The following is a 19,384-nucleotide window of genomic DNA, read 5'->3' as shown; positions in this document are numbered from 1 at the left end:
TACTGTGATTCTATTTCATGAGGACGTGACACATGGCGCCATTGCTGGCAATTCAGACATTTCCTGTCAATGCCTGCCACTCAGGAATGGATGTGTAATCAAACCCAAGTCACAACGAGGCTTTCTGCTTGAGAGCCACTTCCAAGTTTTACTTTTAATACCTGAGGTTTTGTGTTACTGATATTAAATAAAAACTCTTTGCAATGAATTTTAAATGAGATAAAAGCTCTCACTAGAGATTTGTTAAAAGCAGATGAACAGCTGTTCTTTTCCCCCCTTTTTAGTAGAAGGGCTTTAAATTATATATTAACCAAAAAGGTAAACAGAATAAAATGGGCAATTAAATATTAATGGAAGATGTAGTGGAATTGTCCTGTGCTGCACTTAAAACAGCCTGAATGATTGAGCTGTGAATTGCTCTCCCCGAGGTATTGAAATATTCATCAGTGCTATTTAATAAATGTTCATATTCGTAGGCACTCATGTTTACACTACAGCACTTGCAAGAGAGTGCTTACTAAAGAAAACATGCTAATGGAAGGTGAACTTTCCTGTATAGTGAGTCACCTTAAATTATACAGAGTGTGCCGCTGAGGAGACAGGGAAATCTCTCCTCTGACAAACGAGAAGCCTGCGAGAGAGAGAGGCGTCTTTTGTTAAGAGAATGGCTGGGGATGGCATAGAGGCAATGTGGCACCAAGACTATTTTGAGGTTTTTAAAAATTTATCTGGTTTGCATTTTAAAAATGTTTAACCTTTCCTGCCTGAAGCATAGCTTCATTCCTATGCTATTACTGTAAACTGCCTACCTTATGGGAAGGGTTGCAAGAGACAGCAAGAAGAGACTGTAGTGGAAAACCTTTAAACAACCAAGGTAAAAACATTTCAGGTGACAGCAGAGACAGACACAAAGACACACGCAGCATTTACAGGTTGAGGCAGACACTGCCTCTAGCTGCTTCCTCTCCATGACATTTATTTAGTCTTTCTTTCCCAGGAACTGCAGATACTGTATCACCTCAAGTGGGGAGTTTGATTGTTCTCATAAGTTAAACAGAATCAAGGCCAATCAATATCTTGGAATTGGCGGATCTCTAGGGAGGTTATTAAGGTTTACTAGGGCAGTAGAGGAAAGGGGCTGTAGCTATGGTTGCTGGATTTCTGATGAGCGGGATGCCTAAAAGGAACATGCCCAACCAACTTAGATATCCTTTACTGGAAAACACCTTGTCACCCAAATTCAGCAGCATCATGCACTTATGCTGGATCATGGTCGATTGCAGAATTCCATTGTGACAGCTCTTTATCATTCCATATGATTAATCAGAAAATACTTAAATAATATTTATTCAGTGAGAAAAGAGGACCTATGGTTCCCAGAGTAACAAAAACAAGCATACAGAGTGCCATAGGTTGATTTCAGTAGTTCACTTCCCTGCGATAGTTTTATACTTTCATACCTATGTCTTGGTTTCATAATAGGTAGAATATACCTCTCACCCCTTGACTGGAACCTTGGCCATTTAACTTGCATTGGCTAATGGGTTGCAATGGCATGAGGGAAAAGCTCAGAATGTTCATTTACAATGGGCTTGTTCTCTTCTGCCTTAGCCTTTTGCCACGAGAAGAAACTGCCTCCAGTTAGTCCAAGGAGCATGAGGGACACTGTGGCACCAAGCCCAGCTGTATTCATCTAGATCAGGTGAACTTTAACTGATCTGCAGATTCATAAGCAAGATGCTCACTGAGTTTGGAATTTGTTATACAGCAGTACTATGGCATTGTCAAGGTCAGACAGGATCATTCCAAGACATCTGTAGATCTATTAATGGTTGTCCATTAGTTATAAATGTTTCAGAATGATCCTCGAAAATCTGTCCCCTAATTATCCTTCCATCTATCACTCTAGTCATTTCCCCTCATCTATCCTAGATTATGGCATTCTCAGATCATTTTCATTTTACTTCCTTGGTTTACTTTTAATGTAGCTCCTTTTGCCTACCATTCTCCTCTTTCTGATTCATTGTCTTGTATCCTCCAGGTTTCAGTGTAAACATAGGTCACCTTTCCCTCTGGTATACAACAGACTTTAAAGGAATATTTATCCCACTCTATTATAAACTACTGCCCAATGCATGCCCCTCATTATACTAAGACTTCTTTACAAGTAGGAACAAAAGGGCTAGTACACAGAAGGTGTTCAATGAGTGACTAAACTTAAATACTACAGCCAAACAATACATCTTAAACTATTTCTGAAGAGTAGATGATTCCTATTTATATGAATTAGAGAAAATACTGTCACTACCAGGAGGAAACCCAAGTTATATATATAATAGTCATGGATTAGTGATAAAAAAATACTAAGTTATATCTAACCATTTGTTTCTTTAATAGTTGCCTTGAAAATCCTTCTTAAATAATTTTTCAAAACTAGAATTTGATTTTGATATAGAAGTAAAATTAAATTTTAAGTGTGGATTACTTAGGTTGAGAAACTTCTAAGAATTCTAGCTTTCCAATCATGAGACCATTATTGTTCAACAGATACCAAATACACTCCAGTTATCAAGGAAGAATATCATGAGTGTAAACCTATAAAGTAACAGTAAACATCACCATCACATGTAAGAATTTAACCTCTGAACTTGACCTAATGCATACAAAACCACCAATCAACACAGAATAATTCTTCCAATCAACTTTTATTTGCTGATTTCCTCCCAATATGTTTATAGAACACTTGGATACTGTATAAGGACTATTCTCAATGTTCCATAGATAAAACAAGTTGAGTTTGGTAACTAATTGAACATCAGCTAAAGTTCTGATAAGGAAGTGAGGGAAAATTCATTTTACTGGTCATTTTATAGTCATTTTACTGGTTAGCACCAAAGGCAACATGATTACACTCCACAAACACCACATTAAACTTTAAAAGAAGCTATCAGAATCCATTTGAGCTCTTGTTGAAACAAAGTGGAAGGACAGGCGAAAGACAAGAGAAAGCATGACAGAAGGAGGAAACGAAACTGTGATGCCATCAGCCCCTTCCTCCACAGCTTGACTCTCCAGCATGTACAACTGTGTCTGAAAATTCATCCAACATTTGAAACAGCTGGTCTTTCTTCCATTTATCTCACCCTAAGCCTTTGGACCGACCCAGAGATCTAAAAAAAAAGAGCATGCTTCTAATAAAGTAGGTTCTACCAAGTCTAACCTTGCAGAGAAGAAAGATTTATACTCTTGTTCAAAAGAAGAGGGTGACCTTGTTAGTACAAGTAACGTAATAAGAATACATTGAGCAAAAGTATCTGTGTGAGTGCAGTAAAGCATCTGGGAGGAAATCAGCTGTTTCAAACCATGGAACTAATGTGAATCATTGCTAATAGCTGCTTATTTATCACCAGCATAAAAAGATGATTTGGCTAAGCTAATGAAGTAATTCCAGCTTTTAACTGAATGCTAGTTATTAACTGAATGTTACTGGGAAAAAAAAAAAAAAAAACAGGGAGGGGAACTACCAGAAGGCATGAGTGTAACCAGCTTCATGCGTCTATTAATATTTTGTTGATGCTGTTGGATAATATTCCAATTGCATAAATTTGGGGATGTCAAACTATTTAAGAGTATTTCTAAAGAGAGACAATCTCTATTCAGCACTTTTATGAGAACAATGTAAAATGGGTTGGGCTGAAGGAGGGGTGTGTGTGTGGGCAGTGTGTGTGTGTGTGTGTGTGTGTGTGTGGTGTGTGTTTCCCTTTGGTTTTTCTTTCTCATTGCAAGTGAGAAGATATCTCCAACAGTAAAGTATAGACAGTAGATTCAGCCAAACTTGATATTTAATCGTGGCTAATATTGGGTTAACCAAAAAATTCATTTGGGTTTTTCCATAATAGCCTATGGAAAAGCCCGAATGAATTTTTTGGCCAACCTGACACTTTCTGCAGTATGACCTTAAATTCATTGTTTAATTTTCTAAGCCTTAATTTTTGCCTTCTCCAATGGGATAATAATATCTAGTTTTAAACTAAACTGTTGTGTTGAGGAGGAATGTTATATTTCTGAAGTAGAAACAGCAAATTGTTTTATGCTTTTTTTCCATATATTCCTCCAAGTCAGCTGCTGCTGCTGCTGCTGCGTCGCTTCAGTCGTGTCCGACTCTGTGCGACCCCACAGACGGCAGCCCACCAGGCTTCCCCTCCCTGGGATTCTCCAGGCAAGAACACTAGCTACGTGGAACCAAACTTTCCTTCTGGGCAGCAACTCCCTTAACATAAATTGTGGCAGATTTCCCAATTTTTCAGTGAATTTTGGTTATCAGAAAAATCGTATTTCTTATTTCAGTATTGAAAGACAGTTCTGTTCAGGGTTTAATTTCAATCCCAAATCTGATTCAAAGTTCTCTCTGTCTCTGGGGCAGGACAGCTCAACTAATAGTTGAGCTGAGGTACAGTCAGCTCTTGGTCTGCCCCACCCACCCTCCCAACCTCCTGTACTTTCCCCTTCACTTGATCTCTCAGGAACTAGACAAGGATGAGAGAAAGAAGGAAAATAAATGTTTTGGGTTTTTTTTTTTTTTTCTGGGCTAGACAGGATTATATACCTTTCCTTTGCTACAATGACTATTGATAAGGTTAATGTATTCTTTGGGATGGAAATAGTCTAGAGGCCCCACTGATGGTAGCACATTTCCTTCCATACCACCTCTCCCAGGGAGGCATCCCACTCTGCCTCCACATGCTGTGACAAGATTGTGGCATCCAATCCCATTTACCCTTGTTGACCAACTCTCAGCCTGAATTCCCAAGATTTAGGTAACCAATGTTTAGTGAGTTCCTACTATGTGCTAGCCCTCTTTCAGGCCCTGGGGACACAGGGAAAAAGTCTGTGGAGTGCAGAAGGAGGGCTGTAATTTAAATGCTATGGTAGGCCTCACTGAAATGGTAATGTTTCAAAACAGAGCTGAAGAAGGTGAGGGAGTGAATTTGTTTGAATATCTGGGGGAAATGGTTTCTAAGTATCAGGAAAAGTCACTGAAAAAGTTTTGAGGTTGAAAGGTATACTTTGAGAACCAAAGAACAGCAAGGAGACCAGTGTCAGCCATGACACAAAGCCCTCCAATTTACTAAAAGTTGGAATGTGGCCATGCAAGTAAGCAAAAATGTGTGCACACTCACATACACACACATGCACACACATCTGAGGGTAGAGAAGGTGAGTCCAAGGGATCAGCACTCTATTTTTATTTGGTTACATGTGAGGTCATAATTAACATAATTTAAATAGGGACTATATTAGAATAGTTAAAATTGTTGGTCCTGGAGTCAGATTATCGGAATGCAAATCCTGATTCTATTTATTATTTTTGCAACCTTGTGAAAATAACATAGCCTCACTCTACCTCAGTTTCTTTTTCTGTAAAATGAGGATGGAAATAGAATGCGAGCATTGCTGTACAATAATGGAATTAAAACCTGGAAGCACATACACAGTTTCTATCCAAGGTGATTTTAATGGGCAGTAAGGTTAAGAATCAGAGAAGGCAATGGCACCCCACTCGAGTACTCTTGCCTGGAAAATCCCATGGGCGGAGGAGCCTGGTAGGCTGCAGTCCATGAAGTCATGAAGAGTCAGACACAACTGAGCAACTTCACTTTCACTTTTCACTTTCATGCATTGGAGAAGGAAATGGCAACCTACTCCAGTGTTCTTGCCTGGAGAATCCCAGGGACAGGGGAGCCTGGTGGGCTGCCGTCTATGGGGTCGCACAGAGTTGGACACGATTGAAGCGACTTAGCAGCAGCAGCAGCCAGGTTAAGCCAGGTTATATCTATGTTTGACTGGCTTACTGATAAGGTTTCAAAAAATGTTGCCTCCTCATAAAGGCTTTCTGTGATAGTCCTTAGGAATGTTCAGAAATATTCCAGTACTCCTTCTTCTAGGCCCTGGTGTGACTGGAATCCTTGACTTCCTTTCAGGTCAAATATGGCCATGTGCCTTGCCAGTGAAATTTGAGAAGTGGCACATAGAGCTTTTATACACAAGTGACATCTGTCAATTCTAGCAGAGGCATCATATCTCTTCTCCCCTGCAATGGTGATCATAGACAAGAAATACATAAATAAATATTTCTATGGAACCTTTGACATGCTGTGTTTCTAGACTATGATGGCCAGAGGACAACCCTCCTTCCACCTGACTATTTGTACTGGACATGCAATTGGAGCAAGAATAAGTCTTTGTAGTCTTAAGCCACCAAGGTCTGGAGATTGTAGCATAATTTAGATTATTTTGACTAATATACTTTGATTTATTATATAAGGTAGTTTCCTTATCCTCCAATCACTTTCCAGCACATCTTCAGATGTAATTTTCATTTCAGTACTATAATGTCCTTTGAAATAATCTCATTCACAGAATGTCTGAGATACATTCTGTGTTATATTCTCAGCAAAATAATGAGATAAAAAATGTATCCAGAATTTAATAACTATTTGTTGAATTAATAAACTTCACAAATATAAATCTTTTTATTTAGAGCTTTAAAATACATGTGCCTCATGCTACATTCTATATTATATGGCATGCTTCTAGTATATTTATATCAAAAAATTTTAATGTATGATTTCCATGTAATTTAAGTTAAACTTCTAGGATATAAATAAAACACTGTCACTTCACAGAGAGTTTATTTCATGAATTAAAAAATTCAAAAGGGAAAGGAAATGGCCTAAATACATCAATTAAAGGACAGAGATTGTCACAGCAGATTAAAAAAACATGATCCAATTTATGTTGTCCACAAGAAATCAATTGTAAATATAAAGTTGGTACAGATTAAAAGTAAATGGTTGGAATGCAGAATGGATGAACAATAAGATCCTACTGTATAATACATGGAACAATATTGAATATTCTTTAATAAACCATAGTGGAAAAGATTACAAAAGCATGTATCAGTTCAGTTCAGTTCAGTTCAGTCGCTCAGTTGTGTCTGACTCTTTGCGACCCCATGAATCACAGCACGCCAGGCCTCCCTGTCCATCACCAACTCCCGGAGTTCACTCAGACTCATGTCCATCGAGTCAGTGATACCATCCAGCCATCTTATTCTCTGTCGTCCCCTTCTCCTCCTGCCCCCAATCCCTCCCAGCATCAGAGTCTTTGCCAATGAGTGAACTTTTTGCATGAGGTGGCCAAAGTACTGGAGTTTCAGCTTTAGCATCATTCCTTCCAAAGAAATCCCAGGGCTGATCTCCTTCAGAATGGACTGGTTGGATCTCCTTGCAGTCCAAGGGACTCTCAAGTGTCTTCTCCAACACCTCAGTTCAAAAGCACCAATTCTTCGGTGCACAGACTTCTTCATAGTCGAACTCTCACATCCACACATTACCACAGGAAAAACCATAGCCTTGACTAGACGGACCTTTGTTGGCAAAGTAATGTCTCTGCTTTTGAATATGCTGTCTAGGTTTGTTATAACTTTCCTTTCAAGCAGTAAGCGTCTTTTAATTTCATGGCTGCAGTCACCATCTGTAGTGATTTTGGAGCCGAGAAAAAGAAAGTCTGACACTGTTTCCACTGTTTCCTCATCTATTTCCCATGAAGTGCTGGGACCGGATGCCGTGATCTTAGTTTTCTGAATGTTGAGCTTTAAGCCAACTTTTTCACTATCCACTTTCATTTTCATCAAGAGGCTTTTTAGTTCCTCGTCACTTTCTGCCATTAGGGTGGTGTCATCTGCATATCTGAGGTGATTGATATTTCTCCCGGCAATCTTGATTCCAGCTTGTGTTTCTTCCAGTCCAGCGTTTCTCATGATGTACTCTGCATATAAATTGAATAAGCAGGGTGATAATATACAGCCTTGACATACTCCTTTTCCTAATTGGAACCAGTCTGTTGTTCCATGTCCAGTTCTAACTGTTGCTTCCTGATCTGCATACAGATTTCTCAAGAGGCAGGTCAGGTGGTGTGGTATTCCCATCCCTTTCAGAATTTGCCACAGCTTATTGTGATCCACACAGTCAAGGGCTTTGGCAAGTCAATGAAGCAGAAATAGACGTTTTTCTGGAACTCTCTTGCTTTTTCCATGATCCAGCGGATGTTGGCAATTTGATCTCTGGTTCCTCTGCTTTTTCTAAAACCAGCTTGAACATCAGGAAGTTCACGGTTCATGTACTGCTGAAGCCTGGCTTGCAGAAATTTGAGCATTACTTTACTAGCAAGTGAGATGAGTGCAATTGTGCAGTGGTTTGAGCAGTCTTTGGCATTGCCTTTCTTTGGGATCAGAATGAAAACTGATCTTTTCCAGTCCTGTGGCCACTGCTGAGTTTTCCAAATTTGCTGGCATATTGAGTGCAGCACTTTCACAGCATCCTCTTTTAGGATTTGAAATAGCTCAACTGGAATTCCATCACCTCCACTAGCTTTGTTCATAGTGATGCTTTCTAAGGCCCACTTGACTTCACATTCCAGGATGTCTGGCTCTAAATGAGTGATTACACCATCGTGATTATTTGGGACGTGAAGATCTTTTTTGTGCAGTTCTTCTGTGTATTCTTGCCGCCTCTTCTTAATATCTTCTGTTCTGTTATGTCCATACCATTTCTGTCATTTATCGAGCCCATCTTTGCATGAAATGTTCCCTTGGTATCTCTAATTTTCTTGAAGAGATCCCTAGTCTTTCCCATTCTGTTGTTTTCCTCTATTTCTCTGCATTGATGCCTGAGGAAGGCTTTCGTATCTCTTCTTGCTATTCTTTGGAACTCTGCATTCAGATGCTTATATCTTTCCTTTTCTCCTTTGCTTTTCGCTTCTCTTCTTTTCACAGCTATTTGTAAGGCCTCCCCAGACAGCCATTTTGCTTTTTTTGCATTTCTTTTCCATGGGAATGGTCTTGATCCCTGTCTCCTGTACAATGTCATGAACCTCATTCCATAGTTCATCAGGCACTCTATCTGTCAGATCTAGGCCCTTAAATCTATTTCTCACGTCCACTGTATAATCATAAGGGATTTGATTTAGGTCATACCTGAATGGTCTAGTGGTTTTCCCCACTTTCTTCAATTTCAGTCTCAATTTGGCAATAAGGACTTCATGAACTGAGCCACAGTCAGCTCCTGGTCTTGTTTTTGTTGACTGTATAGAGCTTCTTCATCTTTGGCTGCAAAGAATATAATCAATCTGATTTCGGTGTTGACCATCTGGTGATGTCCATGTACAGAGTCTCCTCTTGTGTTTTTGGGAGAGGTTGTTTGCTATGGCCAGTGCATTCTCTTGACAAAACTCTATTAGTCTTTGCCCTGCTTCATTCCGTATTCCAAGGCCAAATTTGCCTGTTACTCCAGGTGTTTCTTGACTTCCTACTTTTGCATTCCAGTCCCCTATAATGAAAAGGACATCTTTTTTGGGTGTTAGTTCTAAAAGGTCTTGTAGGTCTTCATAGAACCATTCAACTTCAGCTTCTTCAGCATTACTGGTTGGGGCATAGACTTGTATTACTGTGATATTGAATGGTTTGCCTTGGAAACGAACAGAGATCATTCTGTCGTTTTTGAGATTGCATCTAAGTACTGCATTTCAGACTCTTTTGTTGACCATGATGGCTACTCCATTTCTTCTGAGGGATTCCTGCCCATGGTAGTAGATTAATGGTCATCTGAGTTAAATTCACCCATTCCAGTCCATTTCAGTTCGCTGATTCCTAGAATGTCGATGTTCACTCTTGCCATCTCCTGTTTGACCACTTCCAATTTGCCTTGATTCATGGACCTGACATTCCAGGTTCCTATGCAATATTGCTCTTTACAGCATCGGACCTTGCTTCTATCACCAGTCACATCCACAGCTGGGTATTGTTTTTGCTTTGGCTCCATCCCTTCATTCTTTCTGGAGTTATTTCTCCACTGATCTCCAGTAGCATATTGGGCACCTACTGACCTGGGGAGTTCCTCTTTCAGTATCCTATCATTTTGACTTTTCATACTGTTCATGGGGTTCTCAAGGCAAGAGTACTGAAGTGGTTTGCCATTCCCTTCTCCAGTGGACCACATTTTGTCAAATCTCTCCACCATGACCCACCCGTCTTGGGTTGCCCCACGCACATGGCTTAGTTTCATTGAGTTAGACAAGGCTGTGGTCCTAGTGTGATTAGATTGACTAGTTTTCTGTGAGTATGGTTTTAGTGTGTCTGCCCTCTGATGCCCTCTTGTAACACCTACCATCTTACTTGGGTTTCTCTTACCTTGCACATGGGGTTATCTCTTCACGGCTGCTCCAGCAAAGCGCAGCTGTTTCTCCTTACCTTGGACAAAGGGTATGTCCTCACTGCCGCCCTTCCTGACCTTCAACGTGGGACAGCTCCTCTAGGCCCTCCTGCGCCCACGCAGCCACCATATAGTGGAAGTGAGAAATAGATTTAAGGGCCTAGATCTGATAGAGAGTGCCTGATGAACTAAGGAATGAGGTTCGTGACATTGTACAGGAGAAAGGGATCAAGACCATCCTATGGAAAAGAAATGCAAAAAAGCAAAATGGATGTCTGGGGAGGCCTTACAAATAGCTGTGAAAAGAAGAGAAGCGAAAAGCAAAGGAGAAAAGGAAAGATATAAGCATCTGAATGCAGAGTTCCAAAGAATAGCAAGAAGATAAAAAAGGCTTCCTCAGCGATCAATGCAAAGAAATAGAGGAAAACAACAGAATGGGAAAGACTAGAGATCTCTTGAAGAAAATTAGAGATACCAAGGGAACATTTCATGCAAAGATGGGCTCGATAAATGACAGAAATGGTATGGACATAACAGAACAGAAGATATTAAGAAGAGGCGGCAAGAATACACAGAAGAACTGTACAAAAAAGATCTTCACGACCCAGATAATCACGATGGTGTGATCACTCATCTAGAGCCAGACATCCTGGAATGTGAAGTTAAGTGGGCCTTAGAAAGCATCACTACAAACAAAGCTAGTGGAGGTGATAGAATTCCAGTTGAGCTTTTTCAAATCCTGAAAGATGAGGCTGTGAAAGTGCTGCACTCAATATGCCAGCACATTTGGAAAACTCAGCAGTGGCCACAGGACTGGAGAAAGTCAGTTTTCATACTGATCCCAAAGAAAGGCAATGCCAAAGACTGCTCTAACTATCTCACAATTGCACTCATCTCACACGCTAGTAGAGTAATGCTCAAAATTCTCCAAGCCAGGCTTCAGCAGTACGTGAACCGTGAACTTCCTGATGTTCAAGCTGATTTTAGAAAAGGCAGAGGAACCAGAGATCAAATTGCCAACATCCACTGGATCATGGAAAATGCAAGAGAGTTCCAGAAAAACATCTATTTCTGCTTTATTGACTATGCCAAAGCCCTTAACTGTGTGGATCACAATAAACTGTGGGAAATTCTGAAAGGGATGGGAATACCACACCACCTGACCTGCCTCTTGAGAAATCTGTATGCAAGTCAAGAAGCAACAGTTAGAACTGGACGTGGAACAGACTGGTTACAAATCAGGAAAGGAATACATCAAGGCGTATATTGTCACCCTGTTTATTTAACTTATATGCAGAGTACATCATGAGAAATGCTAGACTGGATGAAGCACAAGATGGAATCAAGATTGCCAGGAGAATTATCAAAAACTTCAGTTATGCAGATGACACCACCCTTATGGCAGAAAGCAAAGAAGAAATAAAGAGCCTCTTGATGTAAGTGAAGGAGGAGAGTGAAAATGTTGGCTTAATGCTCAACATTCAGAAAACTAAGATCATGGCATCCGGTCCCACCACTTCATGGGAAATAGATGGGGAAACAGTGTCAGACTTTATTTTTGGGGGTTCAAAAATCACTGCAGATGGTGACTGCAGCCATGAAATTAAAAGACGCTTACTCCTTGGAAGGAAAGTTATGACCAACCTAGATAGCATATTCAAAAGCAGAGACATTACTTTGCCAACAAAGGTTCGTCTAGTCAAGGCTGTGGTTTTTCCTGTGGTCATATATGTATGTGAGACTTGGACTGTCAAGAAGCTAAGCACTGAAGAACTGATGCATTTGAACTGTGGTGTTGGAGAAGACTCTCGAGAGTCCCTTGGAATGCAAGGAGATCCAACCAGTCCATTCTGAAGGAGATCAGCCCTGGGATTTCTTTGGAAGGAATGATGCTAAAGCTGAAACTCCAGTACTTTGGCCACCTCCTGCGAAGAGTTGACTCATTGGAAAAGACTCTGATGCTGGGAGGGATTGGGGGCAGGAGGAGAAGAGGACGACAGAGGATGAGATGGCTGGATGGCATCACTGACTCGATGGACGTGAGTCAGAGTGAACTCCGGGAGTTGGTGATGGACAAGGAGGCCTGGCGTGCTGCGATTCATGGGGTCGCAAAGAGTTGGACACGACTGAGCGGCTGATCTGAACTGCACTGAACGCTGCATATAGGTTATATAAACAGAGTGACAAATAGCTTTGTCATACTCCTTTTCCAATTTTGGACTAGTCAGTTGTTGCATGGAAGGTTCTTACTTTTTCTTCTTGACCCGCATATAGGTTTCTTAGGGGACTGGTAAGGTGGTCTGGTTTTCCCATCTCTTTAAGAATTTTCTAGTTTGTTGTGATCCACACAAAGTCTTTAGAGTAGCCAATGAAACAGAAGTAGATGTTTTTCTGGAATTCTCAATGTAAGTTGGCAATTTGATCTCTGGTTCCTCCGCCTTTTCTAAATCCAGCTTGTTCATCTGGAAGCTCTTGATTCATGTACTCCTGATGTCGAGCTTGAAGGATTTTGAGCATAACCTCACTAGCATGTGAAATGACCACAGTTGTATGGTAATTTAACATCTTTTGGCATGGCCTTTCTTTGGGACTGGAAGAAAAACTGACCTTTTCCAGTCCTGTGGTCACTGCTGAACTTTCCAAATTTTCTGGCATACTGAGTACAGCACTTTTTAATACCATCATCTTTTAGGATTTGACATAGCTCAACTGGAATTTCATCACCTCCACTAGCTTTGTGTGTAGTAATGCTTCCTAAGGCCCACTTGACTTCACACTCCAGGATGTCTGGCTTTAGGTGAGTGACCATTCCATTGTGGTTATCCAGGCCTTAAGTCCTTTTTTTGTATAATTCTTCTGTGTATTCTTGCCACCTCTTCTTAATCTCTGTTCCTTCTGTTAGGTCCTTACTGTTTCTGTCCTTTATCCTGCCCGTCCTTTCATGAAATGTTGCTTTCATATCTCCAATTTTCATGAAGAGATCTCTAGTGTTTCCCATTCTTTGGTTTTCTTCTACTTCTTTGCATTGTTCATTTAAGAAATTCTATTTCTCCTTGCTATTCTCTGGAATGCTGCATTAATTTGGATATATCTTTCCTTTTCTCTCTTGCTTTTCACGTCTCTTCTTTCCTCACCTTTTTGTAAAGTCTCCTCAGACAACCACTTTGCCTTCTTACATTTCTTTTTCTTTGGGATGGTTTTGGTCACTGCCTCTTGTACAATGTTATGAAACTCCATCCACAGTTCTTCAGGCATTGTGTCTACCACAGTTAATCCCTTGAATCACCTCCACTGTATAATCATAAGCAATTTGATTTATGTCATGCAGATGACACCTCCCTTATGGCAGAAAGTGAATAGGAACTGAAAAGCCTCTTGATGAAAGTGAAAGAGGACAGTGAAAAAGTTGGCTTAAAGCTCAACATTCAGAAAACGAAGATCATGCATCTGGTCCCATCACTTCATGAGAAATAGATGGGAAAACAGTGGAAACAGTGTCAGACTTTATTTTTTGGGGCTCCAAAATCACTGCAGATGGTGACTGCAGCCATGAAATTAAAAGACGCTTACTCCTTGGAAGAAAAGTTATGACTGACCTAGATAGTATATTGAAAAGCAGAGACATTACTTTACCAACAAAGGTTCGTCTAGTCAAGGCTATGGTTTTTCCAGTGGTCACATATGGATGTGAGAGTTGGACTGTGAAGAAAGCTGAGGGCCGAAGAATTGACGCTTTTGAACTGTAGTGTTGGAGAAGACTCTCGCAAGTCCCTTGGACTGCAAGGAGATCCAACCAGTCCATTTTAAAGGAGATCAGCCCTGGGTGTTCTTTGGAAGGAATGATGCCAAAGCTGGAACTCCAATACTTTGGCCACCTCATCCGAAGAGTTGACTCACTGGAAAAGACTCTGATGCTGGGAGGGATTGGGGGCAGGAGGAGAAGGGGATGACAGAGGATGAGATGGCTGGATGGCCACTGACTTGATGGACATAAGTGTGAGTGAATTCCAGGAGATGGTGGTGGACAGGGAGGCCCGGCGTGCTGCGATTCATGGGGTCACAGGGAGTCGGACACGACTGAGCAACTGAACTGAGCTGAATGGTCTAATGGTTTTCCATAGATTTTTCAATTTATGCCTGAATTTTTCACTAAGGAGCTTATGATCTGAGCCACAGTCAGCTCCAGGACTTGTTTTTGCTGACTGTATAGAGTTTCTCCATTTTGGGCTGCAAAGAATACAATCAATATGATTTCAGTATTGACCATGTAGTGATTTCCGGGTATTAAGTCATCTCTTGTGTTATTGGAAAAGGACATTTGCTATGAACATTGTATTTTCTTGGCAAAACTCTGTGTTAGCCTTTGCCCTGCTTCATTTTGTACTCCAAGGCCAAATTTGCCTGTTATTCCAGGTATCTCTTAACTTCAAATTAAGAAGTTTGCATCCCAGCGCCCTATGATGAAAAGGACATCATTCTTTGGTGTTCATTCTAGAAGGTCTTCACAGAGCCGTTCAACTTAAGCTTCTTTGGCATCAGTGGTTGGGTCATAGACTTGGATTACTGTGATGTTGAATGGTTTGTCTTGGAAATGAACTGAGATCATTCTGTCGTTTTTGAGATTGCAACCAAGTACTACATTTCAGACTCTTTTTTTTGTTGACTATGAGAGCTACTCCATTTCTTCTAAGGGATTCTTGACCACAGCAGTAGATATAATGGTCATCTGAATTAAATTTGCCCATTCCCATCCATTTTAGTTCACCGATTCCTAAAATGTCAATGTTTACTCTTTCCATCTCCTGCATGACCATGTCTAATATACCTTGACTTATGGGCCTAACATTCCAGATTCCTATGCAATATTGTTCTTACAGCACTGGACTTTACTTTCGCCACCAGACACACCCACACTTCAGGGTCTTTTCTGCTTTAGCCCAGTTGCTTCATTCTTTCTGTACCTATTAGTAATTGCCCTCCACTCTTCTCCAGTAGCATATTGGACAGCTTCTGACCTAAGGGGCTCATCTTCCAGACATCTTTTTGTCTTTTCATATTGTTGCCTTTGCAACTACATAGAAAGTCAATTAATTTTTGTATGTTGATCTTTAATGCTTCATCCTTGCTGTACTTACTTATTAGTTCTAGTGATGTCTTGAGGATCATTGGATTTTTACATAACCAATCATATCTTCTTAAAATAAATACAGTTTTAATGTTTCATTGCAAGCTGGTGAAACATGTTTCCTTTTCCTGCCTTACTATATTGGCTGGAACCTCAAGTACAATGTTGAACAAAAGATGAAGAAACCAAAAAAAGGTAAATTATGGAGGAAAATATAACATGGCAATACCTATCAAGATAAGATGGAGAAGCTATATTAATTTTAAGCAGAGAATATTTCAAAGAAAAATTATCAGGTATTAATATAAAGAAAGTCATTGCATAATAATAAGAGGTCAATTCTCCAAGAAGATATAATAATCCTAACATGTTGCATCTAACAAAAAAGCATCAAACTGTTTGAGACAGAAATTGAGAGAACTACACGGAGAAAGAGATGAATCCACTATTACAGCTGAAGACTTCAACACTCCACTCAAAGAACTGGACAGATCAACCAGAGAGAAATCAGCAAGGACACAGTTGAATTCAATAACACCATCAATCTACTGGATTAGCTAATATCTAGAAGACTACTCCATCCAACAAAAGCATAATTCACATTTTTCTCAAACTGACATGGAACTTTCACCAAAATAGGCCATAATCTGGGCCATGAAAGTGAAAGTTGCTCGGTCATGTCTGACTCTTTGTGACCCCATGGACTATACAGTCCATGGAATTCTCCAGGCTAGAATACTGGAGTAGGTAGCCTTTCCCTTCTCCAGGGGATCTTCCCAACCAAGGGATTGAATCCAGGTCTCCTTCATTGCAGGCAGATTAGTCACCAGCTGAGCCACCAGCGAAGCCAAAGGATACTGGAGTGGGTAGTCTATCCCTTCTCCAACCAATCTTCCCGACCCAGGAATTGAATCAGGGTCTCCTGCATTGCAGATGGATTCTTTACCAACTGAGCTATCAGGGAAGCCCAATCTGGGCCATAAAGCATAACAAATTAAAGCATAACAAATTTAAAAGAATAGAAATAATCCAATGTCTGCTCACAGACCATAGTAAAATTAAACTAGAAATGAAAAACAGAAACTGAAAAACAGAAACTGGACAACCCTCCCAAATGGAAATTAAACATCACACTTCCAAATAATACAAACAAGCCACTCAAAAAATGGGCAGAAGACCTGAACAGACATTTCTCTAAAGAGGACATACAGGTGGTCAAAAAGCACATGAAAAGATGTTCAAAATCACTAGTTATTAGAGAAATGCAAATCAAAACTACAATGAGATACCACCTCACATCAGTCAGAATGGTTATCATCAAAAAATCCACAAACAGCAAATGCTGGAGAGGGTGTGGAGAGAAGAGAACCCTCCTTCACTTTTGGTAAGAATGTAAATTGGTACAGTCAATATGGGGAAGAGTATGGAGGTTCCTAAAAAAACTGAAAATAAAGCTACCATTTGTTGTTGTTCAGTCACTCAGTCCTGTCTGATACATTGAAACCCCATGGACTGCAGCATGCCAGGCTTTCCTGTCCTTCATCATCTCCTGGAGCTTGTGCAGACTCATGTACATTGAGTCAGTGATGCAATCCAACAATCTCATCCTCTCGCGTCCCCTTCTCCTTATGCCTTCAATCTTTGCCAGCACCAGGATCTTTTCTAATGAGTTGGCTCTTCACATCAGGTGGTCAAAGTATTGGAACTTAAGCTTCAGTATAAGTCCTTCTAATGAATATTCATGGCTGATTTCCTTTAGGATTGACTGGTTTGATTTCTTTGCTGTTCAAGGGACTCCCAAGAGTCTTCTCCAACACCACAGTTTAAAGCATCAATTCTTCAGTGCTCAGCTTTCTTTATGGTTCAACTCCCACATGCATACATGACTAATGAAAAAGCCATAGCTTTGACTAGATAGACATTCATCAGCAAAGTAATGTTTCTGCTTTGAGCCATGGCTGCGCGGGCGCAGGAGGGCCTAGAGGAGCTATCCCACGTTGAAGGTCAGGAAGGGCGGCGGTGAGGAGATACCCCTCGTCCAAGGCAAGGAGCAGTGGCTGCACTTTGCTGGAGCAGCCATGAAGAGATATCCCACGCCCAAGGTAAGAGAAACCCAAGTAAGACAGTAGGTGTTGCAAGAGGACATCAGAGAGCAAACACACTGAAACCATACTCACAGAACTAGTCAATCTAATCACACTAGGACCACAGCCTTGTCTAACTCAATGAAACTAAGCCATGTGTGTGGGGCAACCCAAGACGGGTGGGTCATGGTGGAGAGATTTGACAAAATGTGGTCCACTGGAGAAGGGAATGGCAAACCACTTCAGTACTCTTGCCTTGAGAACCCCATGAACAGTATGAAAAGTCAAAATGATAGGATACTGAAAGAGGAACTCCCCAGGTCAGTAGGTGCCCAATATGCTACTGGAGATCAGTGGAGAAATAACTCCAGAAAGAATGAAGGGATGGAGCCAAAGCAAAAACAATACCCAGCTGTGGATGTGACTGGTGATAGAAGCAAGGTCCGATGCTGTAAAGAGCAATATTGCATAGGAACCTGGAATGTCAGGTCCATGAATCAAGGCAAATTGGAAGTGGTCAAACAGGAGATGGCAAGAGTGAACATCGACATTCTAGGAATCAGCGAACTGAAATGGACTGGAATGGGTGAATTTAACTCAGATGACCATTATATCTACTACTTCAGGCAGGAATCCCTCAGAAGAAATGGAGTGGCCATCATGGTCAACAAAAGAGTCTGAAATGCAGTACTTGGATGCAATATCAAAAACGACAGAATGATCTCTGTTCATTTCCAAGGCAAACCATTCAATATCACAGTAATACAAGTCTATGCCCCAACCAGTAATGCTGAAGAAGCTGAAGTTGAATGGTTCTATGAAGACCTACAAGACCTTTTAGAACTAACACCCAAAAAAGATGTCCTTTTCATTATAGGGGACTGGAATGCAAAAGTAGGAAGTCAAGAAACACCTGGAGTAACAGGCAAATTTGGCCTTGGAATACGGAATGAAACAGGACAAAGACTGATAGAGTTTTGCCAAGAAAATGCACTGGTCATAACAAACACCCTCTTCCAACAACACAAGAGAAGACTCTATACATGGATATCACCAGATGGTCAACACTGAAATCAGATTGATTATATTCTTTGCAGCCAAAGATGAAGAAGCTCTATACAGTCAACCAAAAAAAGACCAGAAGCTGACTGTGGCTCAGACCATGAACTCCTTATTGGGAAATTGAGACTGAAATTGAAGAAGGTAGGGAAAACCACTAGACCATTCAGGTATGACCTAATTCAAGTCCCTTATGATTATACAGTGGACGTGAGAAATAGATTTAAGGGCCTAGATCTGATAGTTAGAATGCCTGATGAACTATGGAATGAGGTTCATGACATTGTACAGGAGACAGGGATCAAGACCATTCCCAAGGAAAAGAAATGCAAAAAAGCAAAATGGCTGTCTGGGGAGGCCTTACAAATAGCTGTGAAAAGAAGAGAAGCAAAAAGCAAAGGGGAAAAGGAAAGATATAAGCGTCTGAATGCAGAGTTCCAAAGAATAGCAAGAAGAGATAAGAAAGCCTTCTTCAGCGATCAATGCAAAGAAATAGAGGAAAACAACAGAATGGGAAAGACTAGGGATCTCTTCAAGAAAATCAGAGATACCAAAGGAACATTTCATACAAAGATGAGCTCGATAAAGGACAGAAATGGTATGGACCTAACAGAAGCAGAAGATATTAAGAAGAGATGGCAAGAATACACAGAAGAACTGTACAAAAAAGATCTTCACAAACCAGATAATCACGATGGTGTGATCACTCACCTAGAGCCAGACATCCTGGAATGTGAAGTCAAGTGAGCCTTAGAAATCATCACTACGAACAAAGCTAGTGGAGGTGATGGAATTCCAGTTGAGCTATTCCAAATTCTGAAAGATGATGCTGTGAAAGTGCTGCA

Source organism: Bos indicus x Bos taurus, chromosome 8 (genome assembly GCF_003369695.1).
Source record: "Bos indicus x Bos taurus breed Angus x Brahman F1 hybrid chromosome 8, Bos_hybrid_MaternalHap_v2.0, whole genome shotgun sequence".
Lineage (NCBI taxonomy): Eukaryota > Metazoa > Chordata > Mammalia > Artiodactyla > Bovidae > Bos > Bos indicus x Bos taurus.
The sequence above is the reverse complement of the archived record's forward strand: the minus strand, read 5'-3'. Positions refer to the sequence as shown.